At 42.4% G+C, this 20,041-nt stretch overlaps 2 long non-coding RNA genes across 2 annotated transcripts in view; both read left to right on the plus strand.

Moving 5' to 3' along the window:
* LOC122460840 overlaps positions 1-19,821 on the plus strand; it is a 28,600-nt gene extending 8,779 nt beyond the window's left edge. Inside the window, exons 2-3 of the long non-coding RNA XR_006282394.1 lie at positions 16,501-16,613; positions 17,496-19,821. This is a non-coding gene — a long non-coding RNA (uncharacterized LOC122460840). The remainder of the gene's footprint in view (positions 1-16,500; positions 16,614-17,495) is intronic.
* Positions 162-6,569, plus strand: LOC122460841. Its single transcript, XR_006282395.1, has 3 exons — positions 162-292; positions 5,473-5,481; positions 6,560-6,569. It is a non-coding gene; the product is annotated as an uncharacterized LOC122460841 (long non-coding RNA).
* Positions 19,822-20,041: the final 220 nt, after the last annotated feature.

Below are 20,041 nucleotides of genomic sequence, written 5' to 3' on the forward strand. Positions count from 1 at the left end.
CTCCGCACGCTGCTTTTCCACGCCTCCAAGTACCTCCCTCGAAGCTCCCATTGGCCGCGGTTCCCCGTTCCCAGCCAATGGGAGCTGCGGGGGCGGTGTCTGGAGGCAACGGCAATGCACGGAGCCCTCTGCGCTTGCCCTCTCCGCCCCACCCCCGGGCCGCAGGGATGTGGTGCTGGTCACTTCTGAGAGCAGCGCGGGGCCTGTTGCACCACAGGGGGCAATCCCACGGACCGGATCCAAAGCCCTGACGGGCCGGATCTTGCCCACGGGCCATAGTTTTCCCACCCCTGTGCTAGGCTATATGTAGCCTCTCAGTGGAAAAATGAAAAATATTCCAACTATAGAAGAATGGTTAAAAAAAATAACGGACGTTGTTATGGAAAAATTATGTACCACGTACTTACCTACTAAAATATACAGAGAATAAATAGATACTTGGCACTTCGATGTGGTGAGAAGGCTTGTGTGCCCCGAGAGCTATGCTGGCAAGGCCATCATTGCTGGTAGGGTCACTCGTGCTAGACAGGTCAAAGGGTAGAAGCCAGACTATTGCCATTTCACAGGCCCTCCTAGTAGGGGGTTGGGAGTGTACTAACAACCTGCTCCTGTTAAAAAAAAAAAACAACAGTCATTATGGAAACCTAAACTACTGCTCAGTTCAACAAATGCAATCCAGCTCAACTCAGACAGACCTAGAAGAGAGATGATGACATGAAATGGCCAAACCCACAAAGAAGCTTGATGAATTTACTTTGTCTTAAATCCATTACCAAACCTGATAGGTGGAATGTGTGGACGCTATATGAGCCTGGTAAAATGGTCAAAAGTAATAAAAGAAATGGACAGATATAAACTAGATTATACTAGACCTAAGTGAAAGGAGATGGGTACAGGACAAATAATTTTGTCAACTGAACCCACCCTACTGTATTTTGGACTACCAAATGCCAGTAATGTACACAGAAATAGCATGGGTCTGATAGTAACAAAGAGGGCATATGTCAAACTTCCAGAAAGTGTCCATTATTCAATGTTCTGCTCCAACAAAACCTGGAAGAGGGATCCAAATAGCATAATGAGACAAGCATTGGACTGGAACTCCCAGGGCAAGAGGCAACAAGATGGACCAAGAATAACATGGAAACACACAATAGAAGCAGAATTTGATAGAAGCTATCAAAATGACATGGGGAAAAAGCCCAGACTGCAGCAGAAGACTGGCAAAGATGGAAGGCAGTAGTGAAGGTTCTATGTTCCACACAGAATAGAGAGGCATAAGAGATTTATTTAATACTCAGACAAAGTACATTCACCTGCAAAAAAAAAAAAAAAAACACCAACCTGCACCCGTCTAATTTTTAAATATTAACATTATGATAGACATTTCTAGTTTGTTAAATGTATATCACAGATTTCCCTCATTTTAATAAAAAACCAGAAACAACATGTTGTGGTAAAGATGCTCACTCTATAATATGGTATTACCCTGTTAAATAGAAATCTGATCATATTACTGTATAATATACAAATATAATAACAAAAATGCACTGTAATGATTGTTTTGTCTCTGATATTTACATCATAAGAACATAAGAACAGCCATACTGGGTCAGACCAAAGGTCCATCAAGCCCAATATCCTGTCCTCTGACAGTGACCAATGGCAGGTACCCCAAAGGGAATGAACAGACAGGTAATTATCAAGTGATCCATGCCCTGTCACCCAATCCAAGCTTCTGGCAAACAGAGACTAGAGACATCATTCCTGCCCATCCTGGCTAATAGCCATTGATGGACCTATCTTCCATGAATCTATCTAGCTCCCTTTTGAACCCTGTTATAGTATTGGCCTTCACAACACTCTCTGGCAAGGAGTTCCAGAGGTTGATAGTGCATTATGTGAAAACATACTTTATTGTGTTTGTTTTAAACTTGCTACCTATTTATTTAATTTGGTGCCCCCTTGTTCTTGTATTATGAGAAGGAGTAAATAACACTTCCTTATTTACTTTCTCTATACCACTAATGATTTTATAGACCTCTATCATATCCCCCCTTAGTCGCCTCTTTTCCAAGATGAAAAGTCCCAGTCTTATTAATCTCTCCTCATATGGAAGCCTTTCTATATCCCTAATAATTTTTGTTGCCCTTTTCTGAACCTTTTCCAATTCCAATATATCTTTTTGAGATGGGGCGACCACATCTGCATGTTGTATTCAAGGTGTGGGTGTACCAAGGATTTATACAGAGGCAATATGATATTTTCTATCTTATTATCTATCCCTTTCTTGATGAATCCCAACATTCTGTTCACTTTTTTGACTGCTGCTGCACATTGAGTGGATGATTTCAGAAAACTATCCACAATGACTCCAAGATCTCTTTCTTGAGTGGTAACAGCTAATTTAAACCCCATCATTGTATATGTATAGTTTGGATTATGTTTTCCAATGTGCATTACTTTGCATTTATCAACATTAAATTTCATCTGCCTTTTTGTTGCCCAGTCACCCAGTTTTTTGAGATCCTTTTGTAGCTCTTCACATTCTGCCTGGGACTTAACTATCTTGAGTAGTTTTGTATCATCTGCAAATTTTGCCACCTCACTGTTTACCCCTTTTTCCAGATCATTTATGAATATGTTAAATAGGACTGGGCCCACTTCTAATCCCTGGGGGACACCACTATTTACCTTTCTCCACTCTGACAATTGACCATTTATTCCTACCTTTTGTTTCCTATCTTTTAACCAGTTACCAATCCATGAGAGAACCTTCCCTCTTCTCCCATGAATGCTTTTGGTGTGGCTTGTGTTTCCCAGATTAACAGGATTTAGGTGGGAAGGCGATGACAGATACAGAGGCAGCTATGGGAGTGACTCCTGTAGTGGAAGACACATTGAGGATGACTGGATGTGGAAGCTGTGGTATGTACATGATCCTGGAGGGGGGACCTGGTAAGAGTTTTTTCTGCATGAAATGCCGTCTGATAGAGCTGATGGAGGAAAAGATCCGAGGTTTGGAGATGCAGGTGGAAAGTCTCGTTGAGTTTAGGAAGGGGTTTGAGCAGATGATGGAGCAAAGATATGAGGTATCTGAAGGGAAAAGCTCAGACTCACAGATGGAAGCAGGGCTGGGAATTTTGAGGGGAGATTGGGTGAGGAAAGTGGTCAGTGGAAGCATGTGACTAAAAGAACCAGGCAAAGGAAAAGACGGGCTAGTGAAGGAGAAATAGAGCTTAGGAATAGGTTTGCAGAGTTGGAAAATGAAAAAGGGGCTCAGCAGGTACTTGTTGAAGGTGGAAGGGTAAGGAAGAAGAGAAGAGAGGCTAGTCCTATAGGAAAAGGGGAAGAGTCAAGTGAGACTACACCAAATATGAGCCCCAGGAGGATACAGGATGGGTTGAAGAGGATTATAAGGGAAAATAGGAATGGAAAGAACTTGCAGCCAGAGGGAACAGGGGAGGGACTGGAGAATAGCACCGCACAGGAAAAGGCAGGTCTATGTGATCGGGGACTCTTTATTGAGAAGAATAGACAGGCCTGTAACTAGAGCTGATCCAGAGAATAGAAGGGTGTGCTGTCTTCCGGGTGCTAAGATACGGGATGTAGACCTGAGGTTGAAAAGAATCCTAAAGGGAGCGGGAAAGAATCCCCTAATTATCCTTCATGTGGGAACAAATGATACGGCTAGATTCTCGCTGGAAAGTATTAAGGGAGACTATGCTAGGCTGGGGAAGACGCTTAAGGAAATTGAGGCTCAGGTGATCTTTAGCAGGATCCTTCCTGTTCCTAGAGAAGGGCAACAAAGGTGTGACAAGATTATGACTGTCAACAGATGGCTTAGGCAGTGGTGCTATAAGGAGGGCTTTGGGATGTATGGCCACTGGGAGGCATTCACGGACAGAGGACAGTTCTCTCGGGATGGACTTCATCTGAGTAGGGAAGGAAATAGACTTCTAGGATCAAGGCTGGCACAACTGATAAAGAGAGCTTTAAACTAGGAATTAGGGGGAGATGGTTGGGAGATGTCCAGGAAATTTCCACGCCAGATTTTAGCACTGAGAGGGAAGAAGACGAAGTAAGAAAGGATACAGCCGTGGGTAGGAGAATGTATATAAGGAGCGAGGGCAGTGTGGATACTAGTCTAATAGGTTATACTGGCTGTAGAATGACTGTGCCTAATAGGGTACAAAATGTGAGCGAGGCCAAACAGCAAAAATTAAGATGTTTGTACACCAATGCAAGGAGTCTAGGTAACAAAATGGAGGAACTAGAGCTACTGGTGCAGGAAGTGAAACCAGATATTATACGGATAACAGAAACATGGTGGAATAGTAGTCATGACTGGACTACAGGTATTGAAGGGTATGTGCTGTTTAGGAAAGACAGAAACAAAGGTAAAGGTGGTGGAGTAGCATTGTATATCAATGATGAGGTAGAATGTAAAGAAATAAGAAGCGATGCAATGGATAAGACGGAGTCCATCTGGGCAAAAATTACATTGGGGAAGAAAACTAGTAAAGCCTCTCCTACGATAGTGCTTGGGGTGTGCTATAGACCTCCGCTATCTAATTTGGATATGGATAGAGCCCTTTTTAATGTCTTTAATAAAGTAAATACTAATGGAAACTCCGTGATCATGGGAGACTTTAACTTCCCAGATATAGACTGGAGGACCAGTGCTAGTAATAATAATAGGGCTCAGATTTTCCTAGATGCGATAGCTGATGGATTCCTTCATCAAGTAGTTGCTGAACCGACTAGAGGGGATGCCATTTTAGATTTAATTTTGGTGAGTAGCGAGGACCTCATAGAAGAAATGGTTGTAGGGAACAATCTTGGCTCAAGCGATCATGAGCTAATTCAGTTCAAACTAAATGGAAGGATTAACAAAAATAAATCTGCAACTAGAGTTTTTGATTTCAAAAGGGCTGACTTTCAAAAATTAAGGAAATTAGTTAGGGAAGTGGATTGGACTGAAGAACTAATGGATCTAAAGGTAGAGGAGATTACTTTAAATCAAAGCTGCAGAAGCTATCGGAAGACTGTATCCCAAGAAAGGGGAAAAAATTCATAGGAAGGAGTTGTAGACCAAGCTGGATGAGCAAGCATCTTAGAGAGGTGATTAAGAAGAAGCAGAAAGCATCCAGGGAGTGGAAGATGGGAGGGATCAGCAAGGAAAGCTACCTAATTGAGGTCAGAACATGTAGGGATAAAGTGAGACAGGCTAAAAGTCGAGTAGAGTTGGACCTTGCAAAGGGAATTAAAACCAATAGTAAAAGGTTCTATAGCCATATAAATAAGAAGAAAACTAAGAAAGAAGAAGTGGGGCCGCTTAACACTGAGGATGGAGTGGAGATTAAAGATAATCTAGGCATGGCCCAATATCTAAACAAATACTTTGCCTCAGTCTTTAATAAGGCTAAAGAGGATCTTAGGGATAATGGTAGCATGACAAATGGGAATGAGGATATGGAGGTAGATATTACCATATCTGAGGTAGAAGCGAAACTGAAACAACTTAATGGGACTAAATCGGGGGGCCCAGATAATCTTCATCCAAGAATATTAAAGTAATTGGCACCAGAAATTGCAAGCCCATTAGCAAGAATTTTTAATGAATCTGTAAACTCAGGAGTTGTACCGAATGATTGGAGAATTGCTAATATAGTTCCTATTTTTAAGAAAGGAAAAAAAAAGTGATCCGGGTAACTATAGGCCAGTTAGTTTGACATCTGTAGTATGCAAGGTCCTGGAAAAAATTTTGAAGGAGAAATTAGTTAAGGACATTGAAGTCAATGGTAAATAGGACAAAATACAACATGATTTTACAAAAGGTAGATCGTGCCAAACCTAATCTCCTTTTTTGAAAAAGTAACAGATTTTTTAGATAAAGGAAATGCAGTGGATCTAATTTACCTAGATTTCAGTAAGGCATTTGATACCGTGCCACATGGGGAATTATTAGTTAAATTGGAGAAGATGGGGATCAATATGAACATCAAAAGGTGGATAAGGAATTGGTTAAAGGGGAGACTGCAACAGGTCCTACTGAAAGGCGAACTGTCAGGTTGGAGGGAGGTTACCAGTGGAGTTCCTCAGGGATCGGTTTTGGGACCAATCTTATTTAATCTTTTTATTACTGACCTTGGCACAAAAAGTGGGAGTGTGCTAATAAAGTTTGTAGATGATACAAAGCTGGGAGGTATTGCCAATTCGGAGAAGGATCGGGATATTATACAGGAGGATCTGGATGACCTTGTAAACTGGAGTAATAGTAATAAGATGAAATTTAATAGTGAGAAGTGTAAGGTTATGCATTTAGGGATTAATAACAAGAATTTTAGTTATAAGTTGGGGACACATCAATTAGAAGTAACGGAAGAGGAGAAGGACCTTGGAGTATTGGTTGATCATAGGATGACTATGAGCTGCCAATGTGATATGGCTGTAAAAAAAGCTAATGCGGTTTTGGGATGCATCAGGAGAGGCATTTCCAGTAGGGATAAGGAGGTTTTAGTACCATTATACAAGGCACTGGTGAGACCTCACCTAGAATACTGTGTGCAGTTCTGTTCTCCCATGTTTAAAAAGGATGAATTCAAACTGGAGCAGGTACAGAGAAGGGCTACTAGGATGATCCGAGGAATGGAAAACTTGTCTTATGAAAGGAGACTTAAGGAGCTTGGCTTGTTTAGCCTAACTAAAAGAAGGTTGAGGGGAGATATGATTGCTCTCTATAAATATATCAGAGGGATAAATACAGGAGAGGGAGAGGAATTATTTAAGCTCAGCACCAATGTGGACACAAAAACAAATGGGTATAAACTGGCCACCAGGAAGTTTAGACTTGAAATCAGACGAAGGTTTTTAACCATCAGAGGAGTGAAGTTTTGGAATAGCCTTCCAAGGGAAGCAGTGGGGGCAAAAGATCTATCTGGTTTTAAGATTCTACTTGATAAGTTTATGGAGGAGATGGTATGATGGGATAAAGGGATTTTGGTAAGTAATTGATCTTTAAATATTCAGGGTAAATAGGCCAAATCCCCTGAGATGAGATATTAGATGGATGGGATCTGAGTTACCCAGGAAAGAATTTTCTGTAGTATCTGGCTGGTGAATCTTGCCCATATGCTCAGGGTTTAGCTGATTGCCATATCTGGGGTCGGGAAGGAATTTTCCTCCAGGGCAGATTGGAGAGGCCCTGGAGGTTTTTTGCCTTCCTCTGTAGCATGGGGCATGGTTGACTTGAGGTAGGCTTCTCTGCTCCTTGAAGTCTTTAAACCATGATTTAAGGATTTCAATAGCTCAGACATGGGTGAGGTTTTTCATAGGAGTGGGTGGGCGAGATTCTGTGGCCTGCGCTGTGCAGGAGGTCGGACTAGATGATCAGAATGGTCCCTTCTGACCTTAGTATCTATGAATCTATGCTTATTTTGCTTAAGAGCCTTTGGTGAGGGACCTTGTCTAAATAAAATCTAAAATCTAAATACACTATATCGACTGGATCTCCTTTGTCCGCATACTTGTTGACCCCCTCAAAGAATTCTAGTAGATTGGTGAGGCATGATTTCCGTTTACAAAAACCATGTTGACTATTTCTCAACAAATTATGTTCATGTATGTGTCTGACAATTTTGTTCTTTACGATAGTTTCAACCAATTTTCCCGGTACTGAAGTGAGGCTTACTGGCCTGTAGTAGCCAGGGTCACCTCTGGAGCCCTTTTTAAAAATTGGCGTTAAATTAGTTATCCTCCAGTCATTTGGTACAGAAGCTGATTTAAATGCTAGGTTAGGGATGACAGTTAGTAGTCCCGTAATTTCACATTTGAGTTTCTTCAGAACTCTTGGGTGAATACCACCAGGTGCTGGAGATTTATTACTGTTTAGTTTATCAATTTGTTCCAAAATCTCCTCTAATGACACCTCAATTTGGGACAGTTTCTAAGATCTGTCACTCAAAAAGAATGGCTCAGGTTTGGGAATCTCCCTCACATCCTCAACAGTGAAATCCGATGCAAATAATTCATTTAGTTTCTCTGCAATGGCCTTATCGTCTTTGAGTGCTCCTTTAGCACCTCGATCGTCCAGTGGCCCCACTGGTTGTTTAGCAGGCTTTCTGCTTCTGATGTATTTAAACAAATTTTTGCTAATACTTTTGGAGTCTTTGGCTAGCTTCAAATTCTTCAAATTCTTTTTTGGTCTTTCTAATTATATTTTGTACGTTTCATTTGCCGGAGTTTATGCTCTTTTCTATTTTCCTCATTAGGATTTATCTTCCACTTTTTAAAGGATGCCTTTTTGCCTCTCTCTGCTTCTTTTACTTTGTTGTTTAACCACAGTGGCTCTTTTTTGGTTCTTTTACTATGTTTTTTAAATTGGAGTATACATTTAAGTTGAGCCTCTATTATGGTGTCTTTAAAAAGTTCCCACGCAGGTTGCAAGGCTTTTACTTTTGGTTCTGTACTTTTAATTTCTGTTTCACTAACTCATTTTTGTGTAGTACCCCTTTTTGATATTAAATACTACAGTGTTGGGCACTGTGGAGTTTTCCCCGCCACAGTGATGTTAAATCTAATTATATTATGGTCACTATTACCAAGCGGTCCAGCTATATTCACCTCTTGAACCTGATCCTGTCTCCACTTAAGACTAAATCAAGAACCTCTTGAACCTGATCCTGTGCTCCATTTAGGATTAAATCAAGAGTTGCCTCTCCTCTTGTGAGAGAGGTTTATATAAACCTGTTAACTTCCTAAATAAATAGTTAAAAACCTCTGTCTTCATTGACCTTTGTGCAGGAAAGATTGCAAGTTATAAAATCAAAATGTAATCCTTATGTGATGGGAAACACTAAATTATAACAAACCAGAGGCTTATTCATGTTTTCAGTTTTGTTAACCAATTTTCCCAAAACAAGCATAGTGTGAAGAAAACTAAGACAGGAAAAAGAAGGGAAGGGAGAGAAAAGAATGTTCCTACAACTAGGGAGTAGTTCTTGTTTTTTATCAATTCAGAAAGCAGGTCTCTTGAGTGACTAGAGCACTATGGTGTGACTAAATGAGCTGGAAGGCTAGAGCAGGTATGAAATCCAATTAGTGGATGAAGATTCCCTTTTCTAGTGGAGGCAACATCACTGAGCTGGCAATCTCTAAACTGTAGATCAACAAGGATTTACTCCAGGAACACTGGAGCCTGGAATAGAAAAGTTATAATTGACCTAATTAAACCTGCAACTCAGAACAAAATAAAAGGAGACAAAAATGGTATACTTAATCCTGCCTTTGCATGGGGGGGATGGACTAGAAGACCTCTTGAAGTCCTTTCCAGTCCTACATTTCTATGAACCAGCTACCCAGGACATTGTTGGTCTTTCAATTTTCCTATTCAGCAGGGAAAAAAACCAGGTACTCCCTAATAGAGCTGGGCAAATAACTGATTTTTCAGTCCTATTGTCACGGCAATACAGAGTTAGGTTGCAGATGGCCTCTGTGTTCCCTTAAACCTCTGTAATACCTTAATTTGGCTTAACGAAAGGGGGTTTTTTAACCATAACACACTTTGATTATCTTGAGAACTGTATAAACTATCCATAAATGACTTTTTTTCAATGCTGTTCAGAAGACACTACTTAATAAAAATTCTTAGGGTGAGATTTTTTCAAAGCTGATGGAGTTGGATCTCTAACTTACTTAAAACTAAGACTAATGAGGCATCCAAATTTCATAGTTAGCTTTCTAAATACAATCTGAAGAATTAACATTTAATTATGTCTGCTGCGTTTTCTGTATTGGAGCTCATTTGGAGAATAAAGATGTAGTATAATTACTTGATAGCAAAAAAAACCAAAAAAACACACACACACAAAAACCATTGAAAAGTAATGGCTGCTGTAGCAGTGAAATGTTTGCCAGGCTACCACTTTTTGAAAACTGACCATTTAAGTAGACTTAATAAACCAATGTATGCATAGAATTGAAGATTACCAATAAAATATAGAATAGGTGACTATATTCATTTGCTTGCATGTTACTTAGCATTAGTCTTAAGAGTTTTCTGTATTTTGAATCATGTTTAATTATGAACTCTACGCTTGTCGTGAACTACCATTAGATATGTGTAACCATGGTAATAATACTTTTGTGATTCATTCTTTAATTTGTAAAATGAAGTTACAGTTTCAAATTGTAATGGAGACATTTCATGGAATCCATTCATCGGTAATACTGAAGATTAAATATAGCTAAAATACCTGGATCAGCTTTCAGAGGGGTAGCTGTGTTAGTCTCTATCAGCAAAAACAATGAGGAGTCCATGTGGCACTTCAGAGACTAAGAAATTTCTGATGCATCTGCTGAAGTGGATTATAGCCCATGAAAGCTTATGCCCAAGTAAATTTGTTAGTCTCTAAGGTGCCACAAGGACTCCTCGTTGGATCAGTTTTGTCTCATTTCTGTTTGCCATGGAGGTCTTTCTTGTCATAGAAGTACCAGATTCATTATTATATTCCATAAAAGCACAAATGAGCAATCCAACTTAAGAGGTCATTTATTTGAAGGGGAATATAAGTTTTGTGGTGAGATATTCAATCACCTCCCTAACTCCTCTAGATCTTTCTAGCACTCTTTTAAATTGTTAAGATGGGTTCCTGGTATCCACACTGTCTTGAAGTTTGTCAAAATAATTCTCCACTAAAAATTAATGTGCTTGACAGCATCATAGGCTATACCCTCAGCTGTTGTAAATTGGTATATTAATGCAGTTGAGCTGATAATACCAATTGAGGATCTGTCCCATGATTCAGTACATTCTCACCTCTAATTCAGCTATTATATTTGGCTGATTTACTTTCATTCAGTTATGCCTGTAAAACACTTAAGTGCCTTGATGTTTTCATTGCCTCATAATATGCTACAACTGGCACAAAAAAGCACTATGCAGAAAAATGTCCTTAAAGGGACAATAATGTTAATATATTTGTGCTGCTTGTTTAATTCATAATATGAAGTGGTGTTATAGGCTAATTTTTCTCCTTGAAGATCAGGCTCCAGATCTCTCAGGACTAAAGTGTATTGAAAGGAAGGTTAGGGAATTGTGTACTGTGCCATCAGACCATCACTATCTTGAATACTAAAAATAAATTAAATCTCCAAAAGCACCAATGGTGACTCTGGTGCCAACGTCTTTCCCAGTGTTGAATGTTATGACTTCAAGTAGCTGATCTGTGATGGAACAATCTTCTGTACCAGCTGAAATTCCAATGCAGCACTAGACTGCTGATAGATGGGGTATGTAGTAGCCAGAGCAGGGATAGCTCCACCATTACCAGCAGGCTATTCAGTGGGCGCATCATACTCAAGCTCAAGATCAGCCTCTTCTTCTCTGTCTCTTTCCAGAGACTAATCTCACAGATCCTCTAGATCCCCTTTGAAGGACTAAAGGAAAGAAATTGTTCTGGGGACATGAGTGCTTGACCCAGTGCTTATTGGCCTCCAGTGCCATACTCATTTCCACATTGACCTCTTTGAGATCCATGAGTTGCACTATGTTCTTTGAGATCCAGGTCAAAAACTCACTCTATATTGAGATTGAGCCATCCAGTTGTTTTACCCTGGCCCCACCTGGACGGGAGGTACAGACTGATGTGTCAATGGCAGAAATTCCAATACAGCAGGAGGAATAACCATTTCCTAAGGAGGAGATTCTTATTCCTCCACCCCTGTCATCAGTTTGGGATATCCAAGCTGATTTTGTTCACAAGAATGCCCACAAACTACTGGACATTCTGCAATCTCCAGTTCGTAGAAGGGTAGACTTCGCTATAAACAATGCTGTCTTGGTGCTGGTAAAGTCCCTTTGCAATATGCCAGCGTCAGTATTGCCTATGCCAAAATGTACCAACAAAAGAGTTACTATATTCCCATGCAGGGATTTGAGTGTTTCTATTCACACCTAGCTCCCAATTCACTTATGGTAACTGCTGCAAATGAAATGATATGTTGATGCAGATATAAGTCTCCCCCAAAGGCTAAAGAGGACAAGAAATTGGATTGAAAAGGCCAAAAAGTCTATTCCATCTTGTCCTTGCAGATGCTTATTGCTAATCAGCAGGTGCTCTTATTTAAATATGATTTTGTTAATTGGAACAGATTACCCAAATGTACAGAGAAGTCACTGGAGGATGCTAGGAAAGTTTAAAGCTTTCCTGGCAGAGGGCCATCTAATGACAAAGACTTTGCTGCAGTCAGCACGTGATGTAGCGGGCACCTCATCCAGGCTTATGGTTTCTGCTATAATCATGAAGCAGGTGTCCTGGCTGCAGAAATCTGACATTGCTCCTGATACAGCAAACTATAAAAACGTGACATTTCATGGGTGATCTTTGTTCTCTGATAAGATGGATGAGGCATTACCTTAGTTTAAAGACTCCAATGCTACTTTATGATCCTTAGGGATCATAAAGATGCCATAATAGGGGTCAGCAACAACAGCAACAATTCTGCCAGTACCCAGCATTATTTTACACAACTCTTCAGGAGACAACAAGACTCTTTGAAGAGGAGGCATAAGCCTCATAGGAGATGACCCTCAGGTTCTAGCTTTCAATGGCCAGCATGTCCTCCATCAGCTGCTGGCAAGCAGCCATTTTGACTTGCCCATTGAGAGCAGTGCACTAGGCTAGGCATTTGCCCCTCCCCCACCATTTGGGGACAGGCTGTCCCACTTCCTCAGTGCTTGGGACTCAATAACTTCAGACAAGTGGTCCTAACCTAGGTTATACCATTCAATTCCTATCCATTTCTCCTTCCCACCCTCCTACCTTGGCCCTTTCCAGGGAGCCTTCTCACAAGTCACTGCTACTTCAGCAGGTCCAGACCCTGCATATTTTGGGAGCTTTGGAAGAGGTCCCTCTGTAGCACTGGGAAAGGGGATTTTATTCCTTTTACTTCCTGATAACCAAGTCCAAGAGAGGAGTGAGACCTATTCTTGAACTTTGCGATCTCAACAAATACATCATATTTCACATAGTTATTCTATCTGTGACACTTCCTGCCTTGCATTGCAATGACTGGTTTGCTGCTCTCAGTTTCCACATGGTGATTCTCCGAAGCCACAGGAAGTTCCTGAGATTCTTAGTCACTGATCAACATTATCAGTATACAGTTCTCCTCTTCAGACTGTCATAGTCCCACATGTCTTTACCAAATGCATGCCAGTGGTAGCAGCCTATCTCAGAAGGAATGGAATGGAATGCATATCTTCCCATAACCCTACTATGATGTATTAAGTGAATACAGGGGGGAGCCTGCTCCAGTCAACTTTACCAGAACCCAGTAGAGTTCTGGCACTTCTGCATCAACAAGGAGAACATCCTGTCCTCAGCATCACATTTACCAAGTCCTCAAAACTAGCTGGCTGAACTCTCAGCAGGACTTTCTCCAAGAGCCATGAGTGGTCCACGAAACAAATGAAGGGTGCTCAGGCCCATCTTCAGGGAATGGGGAATTCCATCAGTCGAACTCTTTGCAACAGAGGACAACAGGAAATGTCACTGATTTTGTTCATGAGCAGGATACAGTCCAGGGTCTCTAACTGATGCCTTTCATCTGAGCTGCGGAGGGGCTCTCTCTCCTGTTCTCCCCCCCTCACCAATATCTCAGGGGATTCTCAAGCTGAAGCTGATTCTTCTTGCGCCAGCTTGGCAAAGTCAGTGCTGGGTCTATGACTTCCTCAATTGGTCAGTTCAACCTTTCATATCCCTTCCTCCACTGCCCAACTTATTGACTCAACACCATAGTCAAGTTACCCATCTGGCGCTGAGCAGTCTACACTTCATGAAATGGTTGGTGCATGGCTTGATGAGGAAGAAGGGTGGTGCTTGTAAGGAATTTGGGAAATCTTGCTTAATAGCAGAAAACTATCATCTAGGTCTACTTCTTTGGCCAAGTGGAACCTTTTTTGATCTGGGCAATGTCGAAAGGACTCCAATCCAGGTCAGCTCCTATTCAGGACATTTTAACTACCAGCTACATTTGAAGTCTTCAGGGTTAGCTCTTAGCTTGTTAAGTATTCACTTTGAGGGTGATCTCAGCTTTCCATCCTAGTCAAGTAAAGTCAGTTTTTTCAAATCCTATGGTAGGGAGATTTCTGAAGGATATCATCCACCTGTTCCCATCAGTGAAGGAAATGGTCCATTGTGGGATCTTAATACTGTTCTGGCAGCCCTCATGGGTCCTCCATTTGAGCTGATAGCAACCCACTCTTTTCCCTTCTTTCCCAGAAGACTACCTTTCTTCTTGCAATAACTTCCACAAGAAGAGTCAGTGAAAGGCATGCCCTTATGGCAGGACCTCTGTAGACACAGTTCTTCAGGGATAAGTTATCTTTGAGACCACATCCAAAGTTTTATCAAAAGTAGCATTGCAATTTCACCTAAACCAAGTTATTTGCTTACCCATATTATTTCCCAAATCATATTCCAATCCTGATGAACAATGGCTACGTACTTTAAACATCAGAAAACGTTTGACCTTTTATTTGGAAAGGTCTAAGCCTTCAACTTTTATCACTTCCTCACTTCAGCTTTTAGTTTCTTTTGCAGATTGGATGAAGGGTCAGCCGATGTCAGCACAGTCAATTTCCAAATGGATAACCTCCTGCATTAATACAGCTTACAGAGTAACTCAACTGTAACAAACTGTACGGGCTCATTCAACAAGGGCTCAAGTGACTTCAATGTTATTTCTGAATGATGTTATAATTTTGGACATTTGCAGAATTTCTGAATGGTACTCCATACACAGATTTACCAAGCATTATGCTATTGCTCTGACATCCAGTCACATGCAGACTTGGGGAGGAGAGTTTTCCTGTCGTTATTTAACTAGACTACAAGTCTACTTCCTACGAGTATTGCTTGTAAGTCACCTGAGTGGAATACACATCTGGAACCACTTGAAGAACTAAAAACTGTTGTCTATCTGTACTGTAACTATTCTTTAAGAGATGGGTACAGACATGTATTCCATGACTCACCCTACATCCCCCCTGCATCAGAGTCTCTACTCTTGACATTCAATGCAAAGGAACTGAAGGAAGTCAGGGTGCCACACCTTTATATAGCCATGAGAGAGCCTGAGGGCCAGAGGGTGCGAGCCCTACCTCTACAGGTATTGCTTGACAAAATTCTCTAGCTTTGGTGCGCTAGTCACATGCACAGCTGAGTGGAATACATGTCTGCATCCACATCTCAAAGAACAACAGTTACAGTACAGGTGGGAAACCATTTTTAATGAAATTTAGCTCATTAATGGGGAGGTATTTGTCTTGGAGGGGTTATACATTTCATCCTTCCAGCCAAGGGAGGAACTCAGAGCATGAATGGAAATAAATTGTGAGCGGGGGGGGAAAAATCAACAGGCCTCAGAATGACAGGTATATGTGCTACATGTCTATGCTCTGAAACCTAGAAAGCCCACCCATATTTTTTTTAGATCAACCTAATTTTAAACCTTAGTTATATCCTAGATCCAGGAAATAATTTTATGTAGTTGGGCATGCAGATCCTCTGATCAGCCATTGTTCTAATTCAAAAATCCATTACAAACTGGTATATGAAACTAAATTAATTTGACGCCATGACCTACCAATTTATTTTTTTTAAATCTATGGACTGAGCTAAAAGTAACTTCTCCCCTTCACAGGCTCCAGTGCACATATTTTATTTAAAAAATTCTTAATCAGTGTTCTGTTTACCTTTTAATTCTTCTGTTGCTAATGTTTATCAGGGAATATTAGCTCTCCTCTGCTTTGACTACCTGAAGCTTCCACTCTCTTACACTGTACACAGTTTATCAGGGACAGTATCTATTGCTCACTATGGGTTTAAGGCAAGTGAGAATGTGAATTCACTTCACAAGCAAATTGCACACAGTCACAAGATACACTCACCACTAGGGTGCCTCCTCCTGGATGCTCTGGGGATTAGCTCCTTCCAGGTCCGACATCTCCTCCTGTCACTTGTTCGTGCAGCCTGCCACCTCTGTCTCTGAGACTCAGGGAGCTCTCTCTTAGTGACTTGGCCCTCCGGCTGATCACTATAGTTCTCCCCTTCCCAGGTACCACAGTCCCACTGGACGATTTTCTTAGGCAGTCTTCTGCTCCACTGCCAGGTCTGTGCTACTTTCCCAGTTGTTGGTAGGGGAACCAGGGCCTACCCACTACTCCAGGTTCCAGCCCAGGGACCCTACCTACAACCAGCAGCCAAGATCTACACTGTCCCAAATCTTGCTACTGTTTCCCTGGGCTGCTTTCTACTTCACCTTTATGAGTCTTTCTCCACGCTCCTCTGGGTACACCCTTTCCTCAGAGATCCCGGGGCTTCTCTTTTCTTCCTGGTTTTCTCCCTTCCCTCCCTAATGCTAGAGAGTGACTGCAGGCCTCCATGTTCTGCAGCCCCTTATGTTCTCATCTTCTTACTTTTACTCCCCACCTAGGAGCCGGACCTGCTGCTGGCTGCTTCTGGGGTGCAGCGCAGTCTGCGGTACCAGGATAGGCAGGAAGCCTGCATTAGCACCCCCGCTGTGCCGCTGACCAGGAGCTGCCCGAGGTAACCCTGTGCCCGTCCCCTGCCCCAGCCCAGAACACCCCCAAACTGAGAGCCCCCTCCTGCACCCCAAAGCCCTCATTGCCAGTCCCACCCCAGAGCCTGCACCCCCAGCCCAGAGCCCTGATCCCCGCCCACATCCCAACCCCAGCCCAGCTCCAAACCCACAGCCTCCTCCTGCACTTCAAAGCCCTCATCCCCAGTCCCACCCCAGAGCCTACGCCCCCAGGCCAGAGCCCTGACCCCCTCCCGCACCCCCAGTCCCTGCCCCAGCTCAGAGCCCCCTCCCATACCCTGAACCCCTCATTCCCAGCCCCACCCCACAGCCCTCATCCCCGCCACCTCAACCCTGTGCCCCAGCCCTTAGCCTTCCCACAATCTAAACCCTTCATCCCCAGCTCCGTTGGGTCACAGGAATCAAAAATTTTCTTCAACTGGGTCGCTAGAAAAAAAGTTTGAAATCCACTGTTTACAACAGAGATCCTGTAAGAAGGTGCTGTTACTGCCTTTCTCTGAACAGAGTACACACAAAATTATTCACTTTCTGAGTTTGATATTTTTAACTTTAAAAAGTCCACCATAATATTAAACCTAAGCATTCTCTCCAAGGTAAACTACCCCTAGGCAAAGTTTTGGCTCCTTTCTCCCTACCTCCTAGTGTTTTTAAACATTATTTTAGAGTTGTTTGATCTCATTCACATTGGTCAGCCAAACTGTGTTAAAAATGGTTTAAAGATTGAACTTCACTTCTAAACACATTCAAATCTTCACTGTTGACAGGGCACCAAAGTGAATTTAAAAGTTCACAGCAAAGTCTTGAACATAACACTTAAGAAAAAAGTGGAAAGGTCACATTTTTACTCATCTTCTATTTTACTTTACCAGGAGAATAAACTTACAACTTGATTTTCAGAGGGCAGAGTACATGCAACTCCAGTTGAAGTCAAGTGAAGTTGCTGGTGCTCAATATCTTCATTGCTTGTGCTGCGACAGCAAAAATATTAGTCTTCTCTTTCCGATGTGGATTTTTCTTGTCTACAGTATTGATGTCAGTCATTGTGAACGTAGTGACTAAATGTGGAAAATATTTTTTTAGTAGTATAGCAAACAATAAACATTCTGAAATAAGGACCCTTATTGAAATATCTTTGAATATGTTGGACATATCTACTGAACCATGAATATACAAACCATATACATTGGCCCAAACACTGTGGTTATTCTCACCCCATGCAATCCCATTGACTTCAGCAATGCATTTCGCTCCAGAAGTTTACCTGTCTCTTAAGATTTGAGATCTAATTTTTTTCCTTGTCTATCCCTTGTTTTTAGTGAGCTTTGTCAGCCCTGCGTATCAAGCGGGACTGCCCCTGTTGGCCCAGTGTGGGGTTGGTACATCCTGTCACACAATCGTCAGGCCTCCCTGTGGGATCAGGCAATTGTAATAAGGAGGGCTCAGGACCCCTGCATGGCTGAGCAAACAATCAGTTCTCAGCCCCTAAGCAAGGCAGAACAAAGCAAACAGTCTATGGCCCCGAGCCTCCTGGCTGGGGCAGACAATAGCTGTTGGGGTTTCTGATCCTCTTGGTAAGGCAGAACAATCAAACAATCAGTCTGTAGCCCCTCGGTGGGGCAGAGCAAGCAAACTGTAACCACACCAAGTGGCAAGGATGGGGTTAGAATAGGGGAACCCTACTCCAGCGGGTTCCAACCCAGGGCCCTATGAAGCTGGTAAATTCCCCATTAAGGGTTTAAGCATCAGCTTTTATTACATTCCCTGGTCACTTCTACTGCAAGGTGCATCATGGGCATCTCCTTGGCTGGCAGTGGCTCAGCATCCCAGTCAGTATCTATGGTCAGCTGGTCTTCCGCAATGTAGTTTGGGTCCACGATTCCTATGGCTTGGAGAATCGCAGGTGCCTCTGCGAGAGCTTGCAATACACGTCCGTCCTTCTCCTCAGCCAGCCCAGACTGAGCTGAACTGCCTCCTTTTACCTGTCCCTTCCACCTGGAGCATGTGCAGCAGGGGCGAGGGGGCATGATCTCCTGAGCCCACAGAGATTGGTCAGGCCCCCCTGGCCCAGTGTGGGGTTGATACATCCTGTCACAAGCCTCAGTATCTTGTGTTTCACAATCTGGCCTATAGCCTAATCCAGTGTTTCCCAAACTTGGGACACCATTTGTTCAGGGAAAGCCCCTGGCACGCCGGACCTGTTTGTTTACCTGCCGGGTCTGCAGGTTCAGCTGATTGCGGCTCCGACTGGCTGTGGTTCGCGGCTCCAGGCCAATAGGGGCTGTGGGAAGCGACGGCCGGTACGCCCCTCGGCCTGCACCACTTCCCGCAGTCCCCATCGGCCTATAGCGGCAAACAGCGGCCAGTGGGAGCCGCGATAGGCTGAACCTGCAGACACAGAGGTAAACAAAGTGGCCCGGCCCGCCAGGGGCTTTCCCAGAACAAGTGGCATCCCAAGTTTGGGAAACACTGGCCTAGTTATAACATTTGCACTCCCGTCTTCTCCTTCATTCTACTCTTTTCATTTCTCCATGTCTTTGAGTTGCTATAGATTTTTCAACATTCATTACAACTAGCTGAAACAAGAAGACTGATCCAGTTCTCAGTGAAGTGCAGAATATCAAATGGGAGTTGGGTTGGAACCTAGATAAACAGCATAGATTGTACCAAGTTCTACATGTTCTTTCACTGTTACATACCAATTTATAATATAATAACTTTGCCATATGTTATTATTTGTATTTTATTAGAAGCTAGAATATCAGGGCTCCATTGGTATAGACACTATATAAGCATATAACAATGATAGTTTATATTGATTTTAGGTTACTCCCCAAAAGACCTTGTGACGGACATGGAGCTGCTGTGTAATAATTTATTAATATTGTAGATTGACGTAGTTATTGGGATGTTTACTCGATGACTATATTGGGTTAAATCAACAGTGTTGGGAAAGAGGCAGATAGGGGAAGCAGTGACTAGAGAAAAGACATCTGTCAGTGAGCAGCTGAAGGTTGTTATAGGACAATGGGTTAACCATTGGCTCTGAGGAGACTGGTTCAGCCTCCTCCTAAGCCCACCAGACTGGTTTAGGACAGCAGGGCCAAAAAGCCTGGTAACTTAGAAGACAAAGGGACTTAATAACAAGAGATTCTCTCTAGTAGAGAGGCAGTTGTTTCTGAGAATCTGTTCAGTCTGACACCCAGGACCCACTAGTGTGTCTGAAGGCCTTAGGCCTGCCTGGCCCACCATTACAGTATGGTAGGATTTTAAGTTAGATAGACAAGAGTATCGATTGTTCGTTGTTTTAAAATCCTTTTTCTCTTATGTTCTGCTTTATTCCTACTGTTACAATTAAATAAGACTTTGGTTTAAGAAGGCTGTCTGGTCACTCTATTCACTACAGGTCGTAAACTCT

This window comes from Dermochelys coriacea, chromosome 6 (assembly GCF_009764565.3).
Source record: "Dermochelys coriacea isolate rDerCor1 chromosome 6, rDerCor1.pri.v4, whole genome shotgun sequence".
Classification (NCBI taxonomy): Eukaryota; Metazoa; Chordata; order Testudines; family Dermochelyidae; genus Dermochelys; species Dermochelys coriacea.